Source organism: Dama dama, chromosome 13 (assembly GCF_033118175.1).
Source record: "Dama dama isolate Ldn47 chromosome 13, ASM3311817v1, whole genome shotgun sequence".
Classification (NCBI taxonomy): Eukaryota; Metazoa; Chordata; class Mammalia; order Artiodactyla; family Cervidae; genus Dama; species Dama dama.
Genome location: NC_083693.1, coordinates 33,785,147 through 33,808,325, shown reverse-complemented (window position 1 = coordinate 33,808,325; position 23,179 = coordinate 33,785,147). Strand labels below are relative to the sequence as shown.

The 23,179-nt window shown below is 45.8% G+C and overlaps 1 pseudogene; it reads right to left on the bottom strand.

Annotated features, from left to right (window-relative positions):
- Positions 1–17,383: 17,383 nt before the first annotated feature.
- On the bottom strand, positions 17,384–18,080 carry LOC133068378 (peptidyl-prolyl cis-trans isomerase FKBP3-like; annotated as a pseudogene).
- Between the last annotated feature and the right edge of the window lie 5,099 nt (positions 18,081–23,179).

The window sequence follows — 23,179 nt, the reverse complement described above, 5'->3', positions numbered from 1 at the left end:
GTCGGTTCCTTTCCTCCCTGACTACTGCCCGCTCTGCCGCCCCAAGAGCCTCTGCTCGCTGTGAAGCCCACGTGGGGTCTGAACGCTGGTCTGGAAGCACTGACTGTGTGCTGGGCTCTGAGCCGGGGTCCTGGCCCCTGAGCTTCCAGCCTGGGGGTTGGGCAGATGTGACCTAAGAGATAAATGGGTGTGGAAATGGGGTCAACACTACCAAATCAGATTTGGGATCTGCTTACAATTTTGTCCCAACTTGGGGCTTAAGTATATAATACAAGAAAGAAATCTGATTTTGGAATGGTTCCAGAAAACTTGGGTTGTCAACTTTTTAATATATATTTATTTATTTATTTGGTTACCCAGGTCTTAGTGCGGCATATGGGACCTTTAGTTGCAGCATTCAGACTCTTAGTTGCTGCAAGTGTGATCTAGTTCCCTGACCAGGTATTGAACCCAGGTCCCCTGCATTGGGAGCTCAGAGTCTTAGCCACGGGGCCACCAGGGAAGTTTGCAATTGTCAGCTTTAGAGTGGAACAAAACTCAGATCCAGGGAAGGAAATTGTGTCCAAGTGGAGGTGACTGGACAGAGCACGTGAACTGGATGTCAGAGGGTGGTGGAGGTGGTTGGCAAAGTGGCCCGGCACAGATCAGGTAGTGTTCGGAAGGTCAAGCAAAGGAGAATGGCCTCTGCCTGGAAGGTGTGAGTCACTGAGAGAGGATGTGAAATTGCTTCTCACACACCTATTCATCCTTTGTTTAGTCTCTCTCTCCCTGACTCAAACATAACCACCAGGAAGACAGGGCAGTTTTTCTATTTTGTTCCTTGCTGCTTCCACTGTGCCTAGAACAGACTGGCAGATAGTAGATGCTTAATTAAATGTTTGGGGAATGAATCAATGCACAGAAAAATGATTTCCTGGGAGAGGGACTACTGAGGAATTTAGTAATAATACTAAATTTTTAATAATACTGGTTCTGGGGTCAACACCATTTTTTACAAAACAAACATGTTGGGAGGCAATTGTTGGGCTGTTAGATCTGTGTCTTGCTCTATGGGTGTTGTTGTTCAGTCATTCAGTCGTGTCTGACTCTTTGCGACCCCATGGACTGCAGCACACCAGGCTTCCCTTCACCATCTCCTGGAGTTTGCTCAAATTCATATACATTGAGTCAGTGATACCATCCAACCATTTCCTCTTTTCCTTTTGCCTTCAATCTTTCCCAGCATCAAAGTCTTTTTTAATAAGTCAGCTCTTCGTATCAGGTGGCCAAAGTATTGGAGCTTCAGCTTCAGCATCAGTCCTTCCAGTGAATATTCAGGGTTGATGTCCTTTAGGATGAAAACTAAAAGTAGAGGCTGCTTTTTAGAAACCTCCGTGCTCAAGAGGCCATATCACTTCTGGCCCACCAATCAGCCTCAACAAGCTTCTACACACTTATTTTTCAACTGGGTGCTTCTCAATTGTGGGTAATACTCATACACTTGTTCTATAAAGACCACGGAGACACATCCCACCTTGGGGCGCCTCAGCAGCTGCCATTGCCCACACAGCCAGCTCCTGTCTCTTCTGCCTGGCATTCAGGTCTCTGTACACACTGGCTGCCACCATGATATTTGTCCAAGATTTTCTTGCATGAAGTCTATGTCTCAGCCACATCAGACCAGCCAGTGAAACACAAACATGTTCTCAACCTGCCCCTTTTCACGCCTTTGTCCATCATGGTTTTCTTCATGCACATTGCCTTTTCACCCAAATTGAAAGCCCAGATGCCTCTGAGAGGTCTGCCTGGTCCTGATGGATGGGAAGAAGACCCTCTGCTCTGTTGTGGTCTAGCCAAGCATTCTCATCTCTCTCCTGGGTTTTACTTATTTATTTGGCTTCACTGGGTCTTATTTGTGGCATGTGGGATATTTAGTGGCAGCATGCAAACTCTTAGTTGTGGTATGTGGGATCCAGTTCCCTCACCAGGGATCAAACCCATGCCCCCTGCATTGGGAGCACAGACTCTTAGCCACTGGCCCACCAGGGAAATCCTTCTCTCCTGGTTTTTATTTCCCTGCCTCTTGCTCCCACTTGCTGTATCTTCTCTTGACTTGCCCTGAATGTCGAGTGTCCTGTCTGCCAGAGTGGACGCTCGCAAAAACATATCAAAGTGGATGGTGTTGCACCTTCTCAGATTTCCTTCCCCACAGCAATGGTACAGACAGAATGAGGGAGAAAAGTGAATTCATGAACCTTTGATTAATTGGCACTGGCTGGGAGCTTGTCCGGGAATACCCATCATGTCATCCTCCTTTACACCATACTCTCGGGCATCTAAGTTCCATGTGTGTCCTTATTTCCACCCTTGAACTTCCTTGTGTGGTCTCAATCATTGTTCTGCCCACAAGCTCCTCCCACATTCCAGAAGTTCAACCAACATCGTGTGATCTCAACACAGTCACACCCACATGTGTCAAGCCCATGTCTCCAGCTTCTTATCAATTGAGATATTTCCTTCTAGTTCAATGCAATCTCTGTCTACCAAACACAATGGGACCTCAGAAGGCTCCAAAACTTGAGACTTCCCTGATTGTCCAATGGTTAAGACTCTGCACTTCCCCAGGAAAAAGGATTCAACATGCTGGGTGGCCCAGCCAAAAAACAAGCTCCAAAACTTGGGTAACTACATACAGAATCCCTCACAAGATATAGTTCTTTTGTGCTTGAATACAATGAACAGCCAAGAAAAATCAGAAGAAAGTTCCAGGCAGCATCAGCAGGAGAAAATGTGGTCTACACACCACCGGTATCCTCTTGGCTTAGCCGTTCCTGTTACCTGCCTGTAGCTTCAAACATCCTCCATGCTCTATCTGAGGCATGTTTCTTGGCTTGTGCCAGGGGCCAGCTGGACATTCTAGGTAGTTAACACCTCTGGGAGGAAGATAGCCCAGTGATCCTGCCCTCTGCTGGACCACTCTGAGATACATTCTCCCAGGGATCTCCAGCGAAACTTCTTGCATGAAGCATACATCTCTCCAATTGTCCATGGTGGTAACCCGCTCACACACTTTCAATTGGTCTCCTTCCCTTTTTGGTCTCACCACTCCTCACTCAGCCTCCTAAATAAACCACTTAACACTCAAGTCTTTGTCTAAGAGTATGCTTTGGAAGATCCCAGCCTGAGACCATCTCCTTTTAAACCCCTTCTGCCAAGAATATAATAAGTGCTTTTCTTCCAAGCCCAAACCTTCATTTCTACCCAGAAACCAGCAGAAGAAAAAGGAAAAAAATTCTAAAACAAAGTAGGACCCTCAGGGATGGCAGTCACACATCATCATATTTTAAAACTGTAATGTCTAGAGGAATTGGCCAAGTTCAGCTCCCTACTGCTCAAGTGAGCCATCAAAGACCTCCAAGGAGACACCAGTTGCCTGAAGTCACCCACCCATCTGGACAGAACTGGAACCTAGACTCAGGTCTCTCAACTCTGAAGTTGAGGGCTGGGCCTGCTAAGCCATGTTGCTGTGAAAGGGTTTAACCAAGTGGTAAGTCCCTCCCAGGTCACTGGCTAAGTTCACAGCTGAAGAAAAATAAGTTCTGACATTCCTACTCTTCTCTCATGAACCTTGTAAAAACTTAAAAGAGAAAGTACCTAGCCCTTTCCAAGCACACAGGTCTACATGGCAAAGAGAAGTCAGCTGTAGAAGCAATGACCTAGACACTGAGTAGGCCCAGCAACAGTTTGTTCTAACGACAATCATTCAAAAATAGCCAGATCTCCAGACCTCTTCTTGGTCTTGCTCAAGGAGACCCAGGGCTTATTAGTGGGGAACACACAGTCTCAACCTCCAGTTGAACTGTCCACTTCTTAAGAAGGAAAAGATGGAGGTCAAAAATATCTTATTCAAATGCTTATACATTTTCCATAATACACTGCACAAGATAATGAAGCTGCTGGGACATCCAGAAGATCATTAAGGAAGACTGATATGGTGGAGACTTCCCCAGTGGTCCAGTGGCTAACACTCAGCTCTCCCAAAGCAGGTGGCCTGGGTTTGATCCCTGGTCAGGGAACTAGATCCCACATGCCACAACTAAGACCTGGAACCAGCCAAATAAATTTTAAAATATTTTTTAAAAAGAGAGAAAGAAAGACTGCCATGGGGACATGGGCTTATGTCTCTAAAAAGCAGCGAAACACTACTCAGAGTGAGTTCGGATCTCTAATTTCCAAAATTATCAGTTTAGCTGGGTCACCTCCTGTCCTGTCTGCTTTGTCCTGGCCACACTGGTGAGGGCACATCAGGCTTTCACAAAGGGGTGGCCTTCTCCTGCAAAGTGCAAGAGCTGTTTTCAGAGCTGTGAAGCTATCAGCATTTTAGCAAAAGTGTCTGGATTATGCATCATGAAGGTGGGGTGTAAGGAAATCCCAAAATATCCCCCAGCCCTTAGACACACACACACACACGACCCAGGTATGGAAAGTGGGAATCTTCTCATGTCTTCAAAGAGCTTTAAAAAACAAAACAACGTGTTCTATTAAGACAATGTATTTTTGTTTTCCTTGCTTCTCAGGATGTCTTCAAATATATTGTAGACAAGCTATTTTAATTTTTATCATATGATTTCTATAAACAACACATTTTAAAGTGAAAACTTCAAAGTGGATTAAAATGTCCCTACCACTGGATCCTTCAAGCTCCCTTCTTGGCACCCCCTCCTCCCAGAAAATAGTGTAGATGATGCACAGAGATGGGCTTCCCAGGTGACTGTGGTAAAGAATCTACCTGCCAATGCAGAAGACTCTGGTTCAATAGCTGGGTGGGGAAGATCCCCTCAAGAAGGAAATGGCAACCTACTCCAGTATTCTTGCCTGGAGAATTCGATGGACAGAGGAGCCTGGCAGACCATAGTCCATAGGGTTCCAAAGACTCATACACAACTGAATGACTAAACAACACCAACAACATGCATAGAGATGCAGATCGCAGCCAGAAAAAATACAGAATAATCAAAATAACCACTGGGAAAAGTTTGGTTAAATAAACTAGGGTACACCCATTCTATATGAAATGGTATTATCAGTCCAACTGGCTGGAGAGTGTCATGGTTCTAAAACAAGTCCTCAAATTCTCTGACATTTGCCCCACCAAGCAGTAGAGTCCATGGCCTGCCCCTGGGGTGGGGGGTGGTGAGTGGGCAGGGCAGTGATCCTGGCTTCCTCAAGGAAGAAAATGAGGTGGAAGAGATACTAAGTGGCTTCCAGGCTGGGTTAGAAAAGGTCACACAGGGATGTGCCTGGTTGTCCAGTGGTTAAGACTATGCCTTCCAATGCAGGGGGTGCCGGTTCAATCCCTGGTTGAGGAGCAAAGGTCTTATTTGCCTTGCAGCCAAAAACCCCCAAAACATAAAAACCAAAACACAAAACACAAGCAATATTGTAACAAGTTCGATAAAGACTTTTATAACAGTCCACATAAAAAAGATCTTTAAAAAAAGGAAGGACCCTAAAGAGAGGCATCTTTGCAAGCTCCTACTGATCTGGTCTTCTCATTCATTCACTCTCAACTCTCAGTAAAACTTCATTAAAGACTAAGGCCAAGAGTCCACTGTGTCGTAGAAAACTGAGGGAAGAGCCTGAGGAGCCAAGGGGAAGTCCAGTCCCTGTCCTCTAAAAGCAGGGCACTGGAAGAGGAGAATCACTGGAATGACCAAGCTCCAGAGGAGGGAGCCCACCCAAGGTCACGGGCATCAGAGGCAGCAAAGGGCAGAGGAAAGAAGGGACTGGGTCTTGACCAACCATGCCCTTGGCACAGCCAGGGGAGCTCTCAGAAACAGGGCCCCTTCAGGGGGTTGGACTCCTTCAGGGGGTTGGTCCTAACACCAAAGGCTGGGGGTCTCAATCCTATTTTAATCTGAGCAGTGAAAAGGCATGTGACCTTGTTCTACAGTCACAGGCTGGTGAGGCCCCAGACAGTCAAGATAGTGAATCTGCTGGCAAAGCTTCCCCAAATAGCCAAGAAGTTAGCACCCTCAAAATAGCCCCGTGAGGGCAAGGAGGGTCTGTCTGCTCCTCCCTCCTCCTCCCCTGCCCCTTCCTCTGTCCTTTCTGTTCTCCTTTCTGTTCTGTGGAAGGGCCTGCCTTCCAACTCTCCCTCTCATCTTTGGCAGGAACCCAGCCCACACTTTGCATTTCCCAGTGGTCCTGAAGCAGCGGGCTTCCTGCAGGTGTACCCTCCACGGTCCTGTCCCCTCCGCTTTCAGGGCCCATGACTCCTGGGGCCACATGGCTGAGCAGTATGGCCAGTGACCACCAGCAAAGCTGCAGAGGGTGTGTGATCTGAGAAGGGGGGTAAGGAGAGCTCCTCTTATTTTAAAAAAAATGAGGCCATGACATTCATTCATTCAACCAACAATCATGGCTAAGATATTTTACATATATATATATATATACATATATATATACATATATATACGTATATATATATATACACACACACATACATATACATACATATATTGTTGTTGTTCAGTTGCTAAGTCATGTCCGACTATTTGCGACCCCATGGACTGCAGCACACCAGGTTTCCCTGTCTTTCACTGTCTCCCAGAGTTTGCTCAAACTCATGTCCATGAAGTCGGTGATGCCATCCAACTGTTTCATCCTCTGTCGCCCCTATATATATAAATAACTAAATATATATATATTTGGCTGTACCAGGTCTTAGTTGTGGCACAAAGGATCTTTAGTTACAGCATGCAAACTCTTAGCTGTGGCATATGTGATCTAGTTCCCTGACCAGGGATCAAACCTGGGCCCCTTGCATTGGGAGCATGGAGTTTTAGCCACTGAACCACCAGGGAAGTCCTAAAATACTTTCTTAATATAATAGAATATCTATCCCAAAATACCAATCAATATTAATCTTAACAGAGAAATACTGCAGTTAGAAAATATGATGGGAAAAAGATCCTCTACATATTCTAAATACATTGCTATATATAATATATACATATATATTCATGTACATGTATGTATATTACAAAAGGAACTTAATAAGAAATATATAAGACCTATGAGAAAAAGAGCTAACATTCATTGAGAAGCATATAGAAGACTAACAGAATTACAGAGCATTTTCTTGAGGCAGTGAATGTGTGCATGCTCAGTCACTTCAGTCATGTCCCACTCTTTGTGACCCCGTGGACAATAGCCCGTCAGGCTCCTCTGTCCACGGGATTTCCCAGGCAAGAATACCAGAGTGGGTTGCCATATCCTCTTCCATGGGATCTTCAAAAACTTCTCTTGCATTGGCAGGCAGATTCTGTACCCTCAGCCACCTGAGAAGCAGGGATAACATTTATAACGATATTCAGTCCCCAAAAAATCATAAACAAATTTTATAAAAGTTTATTTAAAAACTTTCTGAAACAATAAACACATGGGAAAAAATGAGATAATTCTGAAAAAGGAAAGCAGGGATTGATCCTGCAAAGTGTCAATATCCCCTGCAAAGCTTCAATATTTAATACAGTGTACCACAGCTGCAAGAAATGACAAACCCATGGGAAGTTCTGAAATGGCTGAGTGTACATACAAGTGACCAAAGTAAAACTGTGATTTTCTATTAAACTTCAGTGGGACTTGTGGAAGCCAGAAAACTCCCCAAATGACATATGCAGCTTTATGTCTCCAAGTGATGGAGACATGAAACTGACCACTGTTTTAGGGCTGCTTGTTTATTTCCTTCTGGCATAGCTTCTTGAATGATCCCTCAGTAAAGCAAGAACCAAGTCAGTGTTGGAGGGTGGAATTAAAAAAAAAAAAAAATCCAAGAAGCTGCTCATCAAACATCCCCTAGTTCTGTGGCCCCTCCTCCAGTGTCCTTGCTGCTGCGGGATCATGTGACCAACTCTGGCCAATGGGCTTGGAGAGGAAATGACATGCTATTTCCAGTCCCAGAGAAGAGCTCCACCCTACAACCTCTCAGTTGCCATGGCAACCAAGGAAAACAACTATTTAAGATAGTGTCCTTGCAAATCAGGGTGCCTCCACCTACTTCTCTCCTGCATGGGGGAAGAGTCCCCCACCAACCCTTACTGGACATGCAGTGTGATTAAAAAACAAAACTTTGTCACAGTAAGCCACTAAAATACTGGGATTCATCAGCTACTGTAGGATGACCCAGCGTCTCCTGGAGGGATAAGGAGATGTCAGCATTTCAAAGCGGTGGTTCTCAACTTGGGTTACACATTAGAATAATCTGAGGGGGACCTCCCTGGCGGCACAGTGGTTAAGACTTTGCCTTCCAATGTAGCGGGTGGGCGTTCAATCCCTTGTCAGGAAGCTAAGATGCTACTTGCCTAGAGGCCAAAAAAACAAAACCTAAAACAGAAGCAATATTGTAACAAATTCAATAAAGACTTTAAAAACGGTCCACAACAAAAAAACAAAAAACATCTTAAAAATAATAATAATAATAATCAGCTGCGAACTCTGGGGAAATGTGAGCTCCCAGGGCCCTCTGAGAGCCTCTGACTGTATTGCTCTGCACAGCAGCTCACAGACAACCACAGTTTGTAGAGTTCCCCAGATGAGTGTATGGCGCAGCCCCAGTGGAAAACCTCTGCTTTCAGTGAAGCAGTCGAGCACTCTGTAAGAGAAGACTGCAGGTGGGTTCATGGTCGGGTCAGCATCTGCTCTGCACAAGTGGTTCTTCCCATGAGCCTGTTTTCGGCCTTGGATTTCTGCTGCCCTGAGCTTGCATGCAGTTGCCAATTCTTGAGAAGCTGTGTGTGTGTGTGTGTGTGTGTGTGTGTGTGTGTGTGTGAAGCCTGGGTATCAGGAGTTCTGAGGCTGAAACGCATGGAAAAATAGCACCTTTGCCCCGTGTTAGAGGCACCTCTATAAATAGGCAAGTAGGGCCTGATGTGGGGAAATTCAAGCTGGAATGTTCAGCCGAGCGTTCTGCATAGAAAACTATTCAGAACTAAGACCTTAGCAGGGTGTGGAAGTGTGGGGACCCTGCACTGCTGTGTTCTGATGTCATCTGCCTATTGGGGTCAGGAGAGGCGTTGAGAGAAGCTGAGACTGGGTGGGGTTTCTGATGCAGGGAGTGAAAATTGCTCTCTTTTTTTATATATAGTGTATCTCCATATACTTTTATTTTCTTCTGGAAAAATGCTGTTCACAAAGAACTTTTAATATATGGAAGATACTAAATTTAGCCCAAAAAAGATACAGATTAGGCATATAATTGGGACTGAATTTTTTTTTAACATAATGCAGAAAGAGGATAAGAAACATGCTAACCCAATGACAGCAGATATCCCTAGAGGGTAAGATTCTTTTGTTCTTTCTTCCTCTCTTTGTATTTTAAATTAATTTTTATTCGAGTATAGTTGATTTACAATATTGGGTTAGTTTATGCCGTACAGCAAAGTGAATCAGCTACATGTATAGATCCCCTCTGTTTTGGATTTCCTTCCCTTTTAGGCAACCACAGAGCAGAGCAGAGTTCCCTTTCCTGTGCAGTAGTTCCCATCAGTTATCTATTTTATACACAGTAGTGTATATATGTCAATCCCAGTCTCCCAATTCATTCCACCTCCTGAGAGTGAACATGTCTGCTGTCCTCAGCCTGGGACCAGGTTCCTGGGAGTGCAGGCAGGCTCATAACCCTCTCAGAGAGACCTAAGGGGGCCCCACTGCATGAGGCAGACTGAGAGATGGGTGGGGGGGGGGGGGCGGCTGTTCTATGAAATCCCAACTCTCTGTAAGTATAACTTGATCCTGAATGTCTAGTAAAGTCTCATCAGAAGGTACAGATGGATTTCTACAACATCTGGAAAATTAGGGTGCATGTCATCATAAACATGCCTCGTCTCCTGCTCCCCACACTCTACAGCCTTGAAGCCTATGTTCTTCATAATCTCTCCCGGTCTCCCTCAGCCACGACTGCCCCCAGATCTGCAAACACGTAGCCTGCACCTGCCACCCTCCCCTCCTGGGCCAGGGATCCAAGCGGTGACTTCTGCTGGTCACTCTTGGTAATGGCCACCTGACACGTGCTATGATTCCAAGAACATGCTGGTGCCAGCCAGACTCACCAGGCGCATTCATGTAAGCTCCGTCTAGGGCTGATTCCACACTGCAAAGGCAGAGTTCAGTTGCAGCAGAGATTCTACAACCCACAAAGCCTAAAATATTTACCATCCAGCCCTTTGCAGAAAAAGTATGTTGACCCCAAGTAGAGACAAAGCATTCTCAAATTTGTTTTTTCTCCCAGAATGATTAAATTGCCATTAAACTTATAAATAGAATATATGTTTCTATTCACAAAAAGAAATCCAAATAGAGTCACCTGAAATTTAAAAATAAGGGGCTGGAAATACCTAGTTATTGTGGGAGTCAAACAGACTAACTTTAGGGGTTACTATACCTAATTAGGGCTTTCCTGGTGGCTCAAATGGTAAAGAATCTGCCTGCAATGCAGGAGCCCCGGCTTTAATCCATGGGTCAGGAAGATTCCCTGGAACAGGAAATGGCAACCCACTCTAGCATTCTTGCCTGGAGAATCCCATGGACAGAGGAGCTTGGTAGACTACAGTTCATGGGGTCGAAAAGAGTCGGACACGACTGAGCAACTGACACTTTCACTTTTTCATACCTAGTTAACTCAACCTGGGTTGGAAAACTTACTTTAACTCTCTTCCTAGAGCCAAAGCCATCTCGGACTGTGTTTCTCTGATGTCCAATCGTCAAGCACCTGGGGATGCTAGAACTCCACCAGCCGATGGCAGGAGGACACTGATAAGGGGGCGTCGCTCAGAGCCCTCCCAGGTGGGCTCTGTGACAGCACATCACAGGCTTCCCTCCCCAGGCTCAGGGTGGGAAAGATGGAGAAAGATCCACAGCTTTGCCTTCTCCATCTGCCCCAGGATCCCACCTTCCTATCAGGATACTGTTGCCAGGGAGACTCAGTCCCTCACCTCCCAGCTCCTGGAGGTCGGGGCCCCTGTCCTAATGAAGAGCTAATTAACATCAAACGCACTGGTTTAGCCCACTGCTGCTTTTCATAATCACTGCCCATTCTCAGCAGCAGCTTCAAAGCGGCCTCTCCCTTCAGAACACATTACTCGCAGAAAGCTATGCCCTCCCCAGGTTTTTAAACTATGATCAAAATGCAGATCACCTGCTCTGTCATCACCCATGCAGGCTCCCCCTCTTACTTCCTGCCAGAGAGAACTCTGATGCATTTGGTAAATATTAGCCCTCACCTGTGTGATCAAGGGACTGGGTTAGGAATCAGGGTTCTACCCATCCCCAGCCCCCATTCTAATTCACAAACGTGTGCTGCCAACACCATTAGGAAACCAGGGCTCAGTCCGCATCTCCTCAGTGGACAGGTAGCTCAGAGCCTGGCCATGGGGAGGGGCGGCCCCACCTCAAATGAGGCGGCCCCCACCCCCACTTTCCCCCAGCCCCGTGGTCTGGCGAGCCGATAGAATCAACACAGATGTGTTTAAATTCCTAGTCCTAGTCAAAGACCATCTCTTCCATGATCATCACATAGGAAGGACCAAATCCCAGATGACTCAAAAGGAAGACCACGAGATTTGGGCTTTGTCTTGGCAGGTTCTCGGCGTTGATGGGTGTGTGAACTAGACTTTTAGTCTCTGTAAATTGATCTTTAACATCTATAAAGTGGCCACAAGCTGTCCCCTAAGTAAACCGTGGTTCACCCTAAAATACCTGGAGACTTTCTCTTTTCTTTTTTTAATTTAATTTTTAAATTGAGGGAGTCGTTGCTTCACAACGTTGCGTTAGTTCCTGCTGTATAGCTGAGTAAATCAGCTATATGTACACACATCCCTACTCCCTCCTGGGCCTCTCCCCACCCCCGTCCCACCCTCTAGGTCGTCACAGAGCTGAGCTCCCTCTGCTATGCAGTAGCTTCCCACTAGCTATCTATTTTACACATGGGCCCAAACCCCCACGGCAAACATGAACTTCTCGGGGGCACCATTTTCAAGCAGAGCCAACCCTGGCTGGCCCGCCTGCTCCTTCCCAAGGAGACCAGGATCAAGGTGCTTGCCCTCAGCTCCTGTCTCTCCCTCTGCCTTGTGAACAAACCCATGCCTCCTCTGGGCAGCTCTGCTTGGCTTGGGGTGTTCTCCCCAGGGAATTGAGTATAAAATTATATAGTTGTAAACTTCTTTCTGGTTTCTTTGCTCTGCCTCTGGCTTCACCATATCCCGCCCAGCTTCATATAGTTAGAGCAAGAAGAGATGTTGCTGTTGTTGCTTTCCAGTTGCTCCGTGTATCCCACTCTTCACAACCCCATAGACTGGAGCCCACCAGCTACAGTCCATGGGAGGGACATGGAGTGTGGAGCAAGTGAACTGGAAGCCAGGAGAAAATTCCAAGGAGGAAAAGGATCTTACCGGAAAAAGATTATTCCAGACTTGATTTCTTTCCTTTATTTCAATAGGCTTCATAGATTAGTTGGGAATTTGCTGGAGATGCTTTTCAACCAGAATTCAGGGAGACATGTAATGCAACAACCTCACCAAGATGTTGGGGGTGATGTAGATCCTTCCAGGTGGGCTGGAAACCAGTTTGATGACTCTAACCAAAGACTAATGATGACAGGCAGATGTCATCTGGAAGGAGGTCAGAGCCACTCACCAGACTTCAGCCATGACTTGGGGAGGAGATGGAAGGCACTCCGATGTAATCTGCAAACACCATGAAGCTGAGTGCAGTTCTGAACAAGCTGGACAGTGAAGTCAGGGTCCTTGAGCCTCCAACTTGGACAACAGCACAGGCTCATAAGGGCTTCCAGGGTGGTGCTAGTGGTAAAGAACCCACCTGCCAATGCAGGAGATATAAGATACACAATTTCAATCCCTGGGTCAGGAAGATCCCCTAGGGGAAGACACAGCAATCCACTCCAATATTCCTGCCTGGAGAATCCCATGGACAGGGAAACCTGGCGGGCGGGCTATATTCCATAGGGTCACAAAGAATTGGACACAACTGAAGTGACTTAGCATGAATGTACAGGCTCATATGAAGTAAACCACGGCTCCGGACACCAGTGTTGTCCCCTCACTGGGGACAGTGAGGAGTGACTGTGTAATAACATTTTTGAGTGCATGCAGTGGCTCCAGACTTTTCCACTGGAAGCATATGGGGAGGAAAAGAATTTGTACTCTCCAGGGGATGTAAGAGAGATATTCAGAAGAGCCCCAACCTCCCTGGAGAATATTTATATTGAAATCTGTTGTTTTAAATATTTATGCACGTTTGGAGAGCTTCCCAGGTGGCACAGTGGTAAAGAATCCACCTGCCAAAGCAGGAGATGCAAGAGAAGCAGATTCAGTCCTTGGGTTGAGAAGATCCCCTGGAGAAGGAAATGGCAACCCAGTCCAGTATTCTTTCCTGGGAAATCCCATGGATAGAGGAGCTTGGCTGGCTGCAGTTCATGGGGTCACAAAGAGTTGGACACGACTGAGTATACACACACACACACACACACACACACACACAAAATATATCCTTATTTTGGTATAAAATGTTTTCCCACATCCTCAAATTATACTGATGCTTTAGGGCTGCATAATGTTTATCCTGTGACTTTTGTAGCCCTTGACACATCCATCATGTACCCCCACACAGATACCCCCACAGCCAACACACATGTGATGTAGATCCTTCCAGGTGGGCTGGAAACCAATTTGACTATTGATGACAAGCATGTTCAGTCATGTCTGACTCTTTGAAACCCCATGGACTATACAGTCGATGGAATTCTCCAGGCCAGAGTACTGGAGTGGGTAGCCCTTCCCTTCTCCAGGGGATCTTCCCGACCCAGGAATTGAATGGGAGTCTCCTACATTTCAAGCAGATTCTTTACCAACTGAGCTATCAAGGAAGCCCAAGCAGACATTACTTAGAACCTATAATCGAGTCTTTCTATGATTGAGCACAGAGGTCTCTGAACTAAATCTCCCTGAGATCAACTCCCAGCTGCACCACTGACCAGCTAGTTATCTTGGGCAAATTGCTTGGGCTCCAACCATCACTAAATGAGTCTCTTCCTCACTAAATCAATGGGTGGGAGGGGGAAGTGGGGGCAGGGACAGGCAGTTTTTGTTGAAGGGGTGGAAGGCCTACAGGGAGGCCCTGTTCTAGACAGGAAAGCAGGGTGTCCACATGCCACTGGGTCCCTCAGGCTTTGTCTCTAAAGAGAAGCAGGACATCTGAAAGTTTGACGGTTTTCTGTAGCATCCAGGAAACTGGCAGGGGCAGAAGGCTGGCTTGGGAGAGTGAGCCAGGGGAGTGGCGGTGGTTGTGCCCTGATGCAGGCAGGGGCAGTCTGAGGCCCTGGGGGAACAAAGAGGATGTGTGAACTTCTGGGCAGGTGGACTCCCAAACCAGCAACCGAGCGGAGCAGGGTGCGGTCCACGGGATGTCTGGGTCAGATCCTGAGTCACCATCCCCACCCCAGGAGATGACCCCTCCCAGCAGAGTCAGCGGGCAGTTTTAGGCTAATGGGTTGGCAAGAAGGCCAGCCTGGGGGCTGGGCCAGGGCCTCAATCTCATTGCTCCTCAGCACCAGCAGCAGCCTGGCTCTGAGTGAGGCCTGAGCCACCTTCAGGAACTCCCCTCCCCATCAGTTCTAAAATTCCAGCCTGTGCTGACTGCAGGACATGATTAAGACCCCAGCCCAGGATTTCCCTGGCAGTCCAGTGATTAGAAATCCGCACTTTCACTGCAGACAGCACAGGTTAGATCCCCAGTCAGTGGGGGAACTAAAATTTTTGCATGCCGTGCAGTGCAGCCAAAATAAATAAATGAATAAAATAAAGCCATTCCATCTGCTGCGTTATTTAAAAAAAAAAAAAAAAAACCATTGGGACTTTCCCTGGTGGTCCAGTGGTTAAGACTCTATACTTCCAGTGCAGGGGGTGCAAATTCAATCCCTGGTTGGGGAACTAAGATCCCATATGCCATGATGTATGGCAAAAAAAAAAAAAAAAGCTATTAAAGAACTAGACCCTCACTCACACATACATACAAATTTTTCTTTAAATTTCAGGACTTCACAAAATCCCCCACCACAGATCCATAGTCCCCACATTCATTCAACTCCCTCAGGTTGCAGATGAGGAAGCTGAGACCCAGAGAGGGAAAGGTGCTGGACCAAGGTCACACAGTGTATACTGGCAGAACCAAGGGGCATATTTCTCCCCATGCCTCTTAATAGCTGTATTCAGAGACTTGTCATCCTGGCCAAAAGGTGGGGTCACCTGCATTCAGCCTCACCTTTGCCTCCTGCACCTGGGGAAATACTAACAGCTGAGCATCTCTCCAACTGCCACAGCCCTTTTCACCACTAGGTGGCGCCTGCACCATGTGTTAGGCTGAAGTTAACAAACATCCTGGAAAATTAAAGATGCTCCCAAGACCTACCCCTCTTGATCTGCATTTGAAGCCCTTGAGCCTAGAGACTGTGCTTTGCAACAAGAGAAAGCCCACAAGCAGCAATGAAGACCCAGAGCAACCAAAAATTAAAAAATAAATAAGATATAAAAAAAGAATCTGTGCAGTATCAGACCCTTCATAGTTTCCAAACTGGCGAAAGCACATAGTCCTTTGATAACCTGGAGAAATTCTGGGGAGGCCCCCAGCCAGCAGGGCCAGAACTGGAACTCAAACCAGACAGGTGTCCTGACCTCAGGCCAGTGCTGGGTCAATAGCATCAGCAACGCATGTTAGGTGAGCACCTGCTTTGCCCCAGGGCTTGTCACTGTGGTCACATGGTCACATTTGTTGTTTAATCCTCTTCTCCGAGTGTTCAGCACTGTAAGAGTTACCACCCCATTTTACAGATGAGAAAACTGAGGCTCAAATGATCTGTTTAAGAGAGAAAAAAATAAGCCAGCTATACTCAGGGACTCCCAAGTTTCTCTGGAGAAACGTGATATGAAAGGCAAAAGCAGTGGAGGTACTTCCAAAGCACCCCCCACCCCCCAGGCTTACACCTGTGATCCAGTCACTGCCCTGGCCCTTGGAGATGTCCCTCTACCCCTCCACACAGGCTCAGTTCTTCCTTCCGTCCCTCCTACCTGGCCATCCACAGCCGTGCTCTTCCTGACATGAATCAACAGACACAGACTCCCAGAAGCTAAATGCCTGAATCAGGAAGAAAGCTACTAAAACCCCAAACCCCTCCCCAACTCACCATGCCTGCAAGGTCACCACCAAGAGTATCCATCCCTGGGGCTAAAATCGCTGGAACGGCACACGCTTTAATCTAAAGTTAAGACATCAGATAGTGGAATCCCGGAGTGAATGAGTAGCCAATCTTTTCCAGAGGACAAGATGAGAAGAGAAAAATGATACCAAAGTCCCTGGAAGGTCAGAGGGGTCCCTGCTGAAGGGGCATGGGTACAGAGGCTCTGTTCAGGGCCAGGCCCTGGGCTGGGTGGGGCTAGAAACGCTGTAAGATGCCTCTGTTGCCCTTGGGGAAGGCAGGAGCACATAAATACTACACCAGGTGACAGGCAGTGATAGCGGGGCCTCTGTGGTCCTGTGGGGACCCAGAGTAGAGTCTTTTCCTCTCCTGGGGACTCAGGGAAGGCCGAGAGGCTGGCCAAAAGTGGCCCAGGTTCAGGAAAGATTGGTTTAGGTGCTTCTGGTTTTCACAGGAAGATCATAGGGTTATGTGTGTGTGTGTGTGTGTGTGTGTGTGTGTGTGCCTGGCCGGTGGGGGAAGTGGGGGGAGTGGTAAGCCTCTTAAGTAGAATACAAAACCAAATTTGAATACAAAATATAATATTGATTTAGAATGAGAAAAGAAATCACAACAAAGTATGATTTTTTTTAAGCTGGAAAATCTTACCAGCTTCACAAAAAATCAGAACTTTTTTTTTTAAGTCTTCACCACTACAAACCTAATTTAGGCTTTTTTAGGTTTTCACCACTAAAAACCTAATTTAAATCTCTAGTTATTATACCATACAATAATAATTATATATATAATAATAATATATAATAACTAGAGGGTTAAGTGTAACATAAAATATTTTACTACATTCTGTCTTTTTAGTGGTGTTACTTATTTACATCATTTTATAATTTTTGAAATTTTTTTTTGACATTGGATACATTTTTATTGAGCCTTTTAGTTTACAACATGAGGTAAAAGGCAAATCAGTTCTCTTTAAGTGATATTTTACACAACTGTAGTAAAATATTTTAAAGTTCAAGGGTTTATAATGGATTACATTTCTTAAAAGTTGAGGGATCAAGTAAACATGTTCTAACGAATTTTCCAGTTGATTCTTATCTTAACAATAGTCACCAGCTCTAATTAGATACATAAGTTTCTTCACGGCCATGTTTTATTGTTGATGATTTCTTAACTATTTCAGTCAATATCCACTAATTCCACTTTAAAGATAAGTTTTGCGTTTGGTGGAATTTTGGCATCAGGCTATCCTTTCTTTCCATAAGCCCATTCTGGTTCAGTCTCCAGTCAAGCCTTTTCTCCTTTACTCATGGTCAGGAGTGCTTCATCCCACCCTCTGAGAACTTTGCCTATCCCAACCGTAAAATTTAAAGGCTTGGCATTTTTCTTCTTCTTTGAACTCGTTTGAATATTAGTATCAAAAACAGTCCCATCTTGTAGTGTTCCTGTATACCAGCAGTGAACAACATCTCCCTTTTTGGGAAAGTTGGTTTTATCTCCTTTTTTAAGAACAGATTTTGTATATTTTGGTGGACTCTCATCCAGAGTCTCTTCAGACCTGGTTTCTTTGCGTTTATCTTCATTAAGCTTCACATTTTTCATCTGCTCAGACACTTTACTTATACTTTCAGTACCCTTGAAACGCTTACTTTCGAAAAGATGGTTATAGGCTGTAACCAAATGGTCCTTGTTAGCTGTCTTGGCCACATTTTTAATGTTTCCTAGTAATTTATGTTCTACAAGAAACGAATCTGAACCGTGATCCTGCAGAAACTTGATAATGTCCTTCTTGGGGAGGCTCCACGGTCCAGGCCAGCTGCGGAACGGCCGCCGCCATCTTCCCCCGGTGCCTAATTTTTGAAACTTTTTTTATTTAATTCTTTTTTAACTTTTTATTTTATATTGGAGTATAGCTGATTAACAATGTTGTGATAGTCTCAGGAACACAGTCATACATATACATGTGTCCATTTTCCCTCAAACTCCTCTCCCATCCAGGCTGCCTGCCACATAACATTGAGCAGAATTTCCTGTGCTATAGAGGAGGTCCTTGTTGGTTATTCATTTTAAATAGAGCAGTGTGTGCATGTCTATCCCAAATTCCCTAACTATTCCTTCCCTTCATCCTTCCCCTCTGCTAACCATAAGTTCATTCTCTAAGTTTGTGAGTCTGTTTCTGTTTTGTAAATAAATAGAACATAATATTTTAGTAAAAGAATGCTTAATATCTCTAAAATACTTTTGTCTGCATAATCTCTGATAGCCTCTGCATATGATATAAGTGGGTGAGATCAATTGTTTTTGCTAGAGAGAATATAAAAATAAATCAGCCTTTCCTCTGGCATGATGGATAAGAAGAAAAAATTTTATTGTTTTGATAATGTCACAATTTATTGTTTCCAAAGTCAAATAAATTTTTAAGATTGTTACCTATTTGGGAAAAGTTCTATCAAGGATAGTTCACATATAAACTGTAATATTTCAAGGCATTTCACTTTTCTTTTGCAAAGGTTTATCTTAAATTCTCTTTAAATTGATGGCCATTTTGTTACTGATAGATATTGGTAGTGCATGTTATAAAGTTCACGTTATCTTTGTCAATGTCAGTATTTATTACAAATCAGCAAGAAATTTTCTTTTCTAAATATGTTCATATGATTGCTCCTCTCCATTGACTGGATGATCAAACCATCCAAGAATGAATTGATTGCCTGTGTTGGAAATTTATCTCTTCTTTTTGATGAATTATATGCTTTAATTCACTCCTCAACTGTTGCTGTTGTTAAGTCTCTAAGTCGTGTCTGACTCTTTGCGACCCCGTGGACTGCAGTGTGCCAGACCTCCTTGTCCTTCATATCTCCCTGAGTTTGCTCAAACTCATGTCCACTGAGTCAGTGTTAACAGAATAATTTCTGTTAATTCTGTTGCTCGTCTTTAGAGCTTTTGGTCCATTTATTTTTATTTAAATATTCTCTCAAGTTTTTAATTAACTAACTGAATAATGTCAATAAAAGGATACCTTCATATATGTCCAAATCGGGAGTCTGTGATTTCTTATTTGTTTTATGGAAACATTCCAAAATGTCTTTTCAAACTACAGTTAAAATGGTATATTTGAGCTTTCTCAACTTTTTCAATAAACTTTTGCATCTTGTCTCAGTGTTTGAGTTCCTCTTCCAAATCTTACAAAATATGTCTAGATTCCTCAAAACACCCCAAGCCCACCTTGCAAGGACTGAAGCACACATTTTGGGGTTCAAACCAAGGAGAACTTGAGTTGGGGGTGCATTTAGTTTGTGCTAGTGAGGTTCACTGTCGATCTGATGTGAGGTCACTGTGTGCTGTCACGGTGTAGGAGGCTTCCAGGAATTTCCCCCTGGCCATTGTGCCAGCCCCCTCAGCATCCCAACTGGAGTGCAGGGCTGGGAGACCCATCCTGATGGGAATGTATCAGGTGGCTCCTCTAATGCCATGGACATGAGGACTTGAAGTTAATCACTCTTTTTTAAATTTTAACTTTATGGCTGTGCTGAGCAGCATACAGGATCTTAGTTCCCTTACCAGGGATAGAACCTTCACCCCCCGGACTGAAAGCATGGAGTCTTAAGCCCCCAATGGACCTTCAGGCAAGTGTCTGGATAGCTGCTCTTTGACAGCAGGACTTTAGAATGGTTCCCAGGGATTTCCGGTTTAGGCACTGTGCGCGACCCTGACGTGGGCAGTGCTATTCTCAAGGGCGATGGCTCCACCATCAGGAGGGAGAGAACCTGTTGGCTGCACAAAGCGACACAGTGGTACCGGGGGCGGGTGCTGTACGGTCCACCTTTGGCTCTCAGATTCAGCCCTCACATCCCTGGGAAGCAGCCAGGGTGATTGCCATCATTCCTATTTTACAGTTGAGGGATCCGAGGCCCGTGGGGCCTCAGATGACTCATGTGAACAGGTTAACAAGGCCCAGACGCCATGAGTCATCCTCCCGGGTGATAAGTGCTGGGCCCAGCGCCGTCTAGACAGTCCTGTGAGTTGTCATGAGACCCCTTGCCTTGGGACTATTGTGGGCATCACCCATCCTCTGGGACCACCGTTAACCATGCCCTTCCCATCCCCCACCCCCACCCCCACCCCCAGTGCTCTCCACCTTCAGAACACTGTGTAGCCTCCATCAACAAAAATATCCTAACCACTGGCTTTCTGCTAAACCCAGGAAGGTGTCGCCTACTAAAAACCACTGTGGTCACACAAGGAGTAAGTTATCAGCATTAAAGAAACGGTTGGTGGGGCTTCCCTGGTGGCTCAGTGGTAAAGAATCCACCTGCCAATGCAGGAGATACAGGTTCCATCCCTGATCCGAGGCGATCCCACGTACCATGAAGCAACAAAGCCCATGTGTCACAATGACTGAGCCCCTGTGCTGCAACTACTGAAGCCCTCGAGCCCTAGAGCCCGTGCTCTGCTCTAAGAGATGCCTACACAATGAGAAGCCCATGCAACATAACTAGAGAAAAGTCCACAAAGCAACAAAGACCCAGAACAGCCAATAAATAAGCAAAATTATAAAAATAAAGTAAAATCTTTTAAAAAGAGAGAGACAGAATTAAATGGTGGACAGCAGTCATGTACATTGAGACCATTTGGCCCACATATTCCAAGTTATCTGAAGCTTAGGGGCAAAGATACATGATTCACCTCTAGCGGGACCCCTGGAGAAAACTCCCAGTATGAGAGCCACCCCTTCCAGGTGCTGGACTGGGAGGGAACAGAGGAGAGGGCTGGCGTGTCCTTCAGGAAATGGAATCTCCTGCTCTCTGAGCCATGAAATCAGACATGCTCAGCCCGGGAGCTTCTATCCCTGCCCCATGGGAAGGTGCAGGAAGAGGGTTATTGACAACGAGTTTCCTGATAATTGAAGATTAATTTCCCTGGATCGGGGAGGGGGAGTCACGCTTGGGTGCTCAGCCAGGAGGGGTCTCTCCAACCTGAAGGTGGGGAGTACTGAAACGATCGGATCTGATCACAGGACAGGTAGGATCAGTGATGGCCTTGAGTGAGGCCATCTAATCTGGGACCCTGTGTGGAGTCCCAGTTGCCATCATTTCTAACCCATCTGAATCAAGGGAGTGTGGAATTCACCCTGAGTTGAGGGCTTCTCAAAGGCTGACAGGTGCGTGCTAGGCCCATGGCAACCCCCAGCCAGAGACCAGGGATAGAAAGGAGGGGGCATCGGAGACTAATCTTCAGAAAAGGAGCGTGATCCCAGGTGGGGGCTCACCTCCAGCCCAGCACGGTGTCCAGGGAAGCACAATCATGTGTGCCCAGCCTCAGAAGAGACAGCTGGTGTCCTCGGGAACCCACAGGGCAGCTGGCTGGCAGAAGGAGGTGGGGCACTTGGGTTCAGAGAAGGGTAAAATCCCAGAAGAGCCAGGCAGAGTGAGGGACCCAAACTGAAATGGGGTAGCTGAGAGCCGAGCCCCAGGCCTTGCGAGCTGGTTCACATGGGGCCTGGGGTTCTGAAGCCAGTGTGAACCCAAGTACAACTCAGGTCTGGGGCGGCCACAGGCAGGGCAGCGGGCCAAGGGCTGTCTTGTGCTGGGTCGGCTCGGAAACGCAGCAGGCTGGAGGCAAGGAAGCTGGGGAGAGACAGGTAAGGGCTGCACCCTCCCGCCAACTCAGACACAATGGTCCTCCTACACAAGGAAAGAAGTGTCCGTAGGGATGGGCATGGAAAAAAATACCTCCAAACACAGTGGATGTGGGCAACTTCCATGGAGATGCTCTGCTCTGGGGCCCAGAGAGGGCAAGCAACCCACCCCAGGTCATCCAGCATGTAAGTGGCAGAGTTAGAGTCAGAGCCCACAACACCCTGCTCCCTGCCCTGTAATAATGTGGGGTGGGGAAGATCCCTTGGAGGAGGACATGGAAACCCACTCCAATAATGTCTGACTCTTTGGGACCCCATGGACTGTTAGTCCACCAGGCTTCTCTGTCCATGGGGTTTCCCAGTCAAGAATACTGGAGTGGGTTGCCATTTCCTTCCCCAGGGACCTTCCTGACCCAGGGATTGAAGCTGTGTCTACTGCATTGATAGGTGGATTCCTTACCACTGAGCCACCAGGGCAGCCCTGCCCTTATTTTATTTAGGATTTCTTGGAACTAACTGCATGGAGGAGACTGGCTCCATCATATTATTTTTTTATATTGTCATTGTTAATTTGAACTCATCAGATTGTGCTAGCCCAATAAACTGATTTAGGGAATGTCCTTCTTTTCTGTGCACTAGACAAGTTTGAATATATATCTAATTATTTTTTCTTTTACCATTTGGAAAAACTTTTCCAGCTTGCTTTATTTGTGTGGGAAGATTTTTTTTAATGATTTTTAATGGGTATAGGCTCATATTTTTCATTCCTCTTAAGCAGGTTTTGGTAAATTATATTTTTCTGGAAACTTTTCCTTTTTAATCTAAGTTTTCAAATTTTTGATACCAAGTTCTCCACATCATTTTATGTTTTTAATCCTATAAATTAAAAATTTTAAACATAAAATATACAGAAGAGCACTTGCTCAAACCATGGTAGTTAACATCTCTGCTAGCCCCACCCCTTCCTTCTGTCTATGAAGGCCACCTACAGTCACTGCCCCAGAGGTCACAATGCTTACACTTTTGTTGATTCTTTCCAGACCTCCTTCTGTGTTTAAATCAACATGTGTTGATGTGTGCAGTAGATCAGTCATGGCCAAACCATTCTAAGTATCTGCTGTCTCTTAGAATAACAACAAGTACACATGTTAAAAACAAAACAAATTCTAAAGCTTCAGAGTGTAACTACTAACAGGGGAGGGGAGGACAAACTGGGGGAGTAGCATTGACAAGGGAGAGTGCTCTCGCCTGGAAGACCCCAGGGATGGAGGAGCCTTGGTGGCTGCAGTCCATGGGGT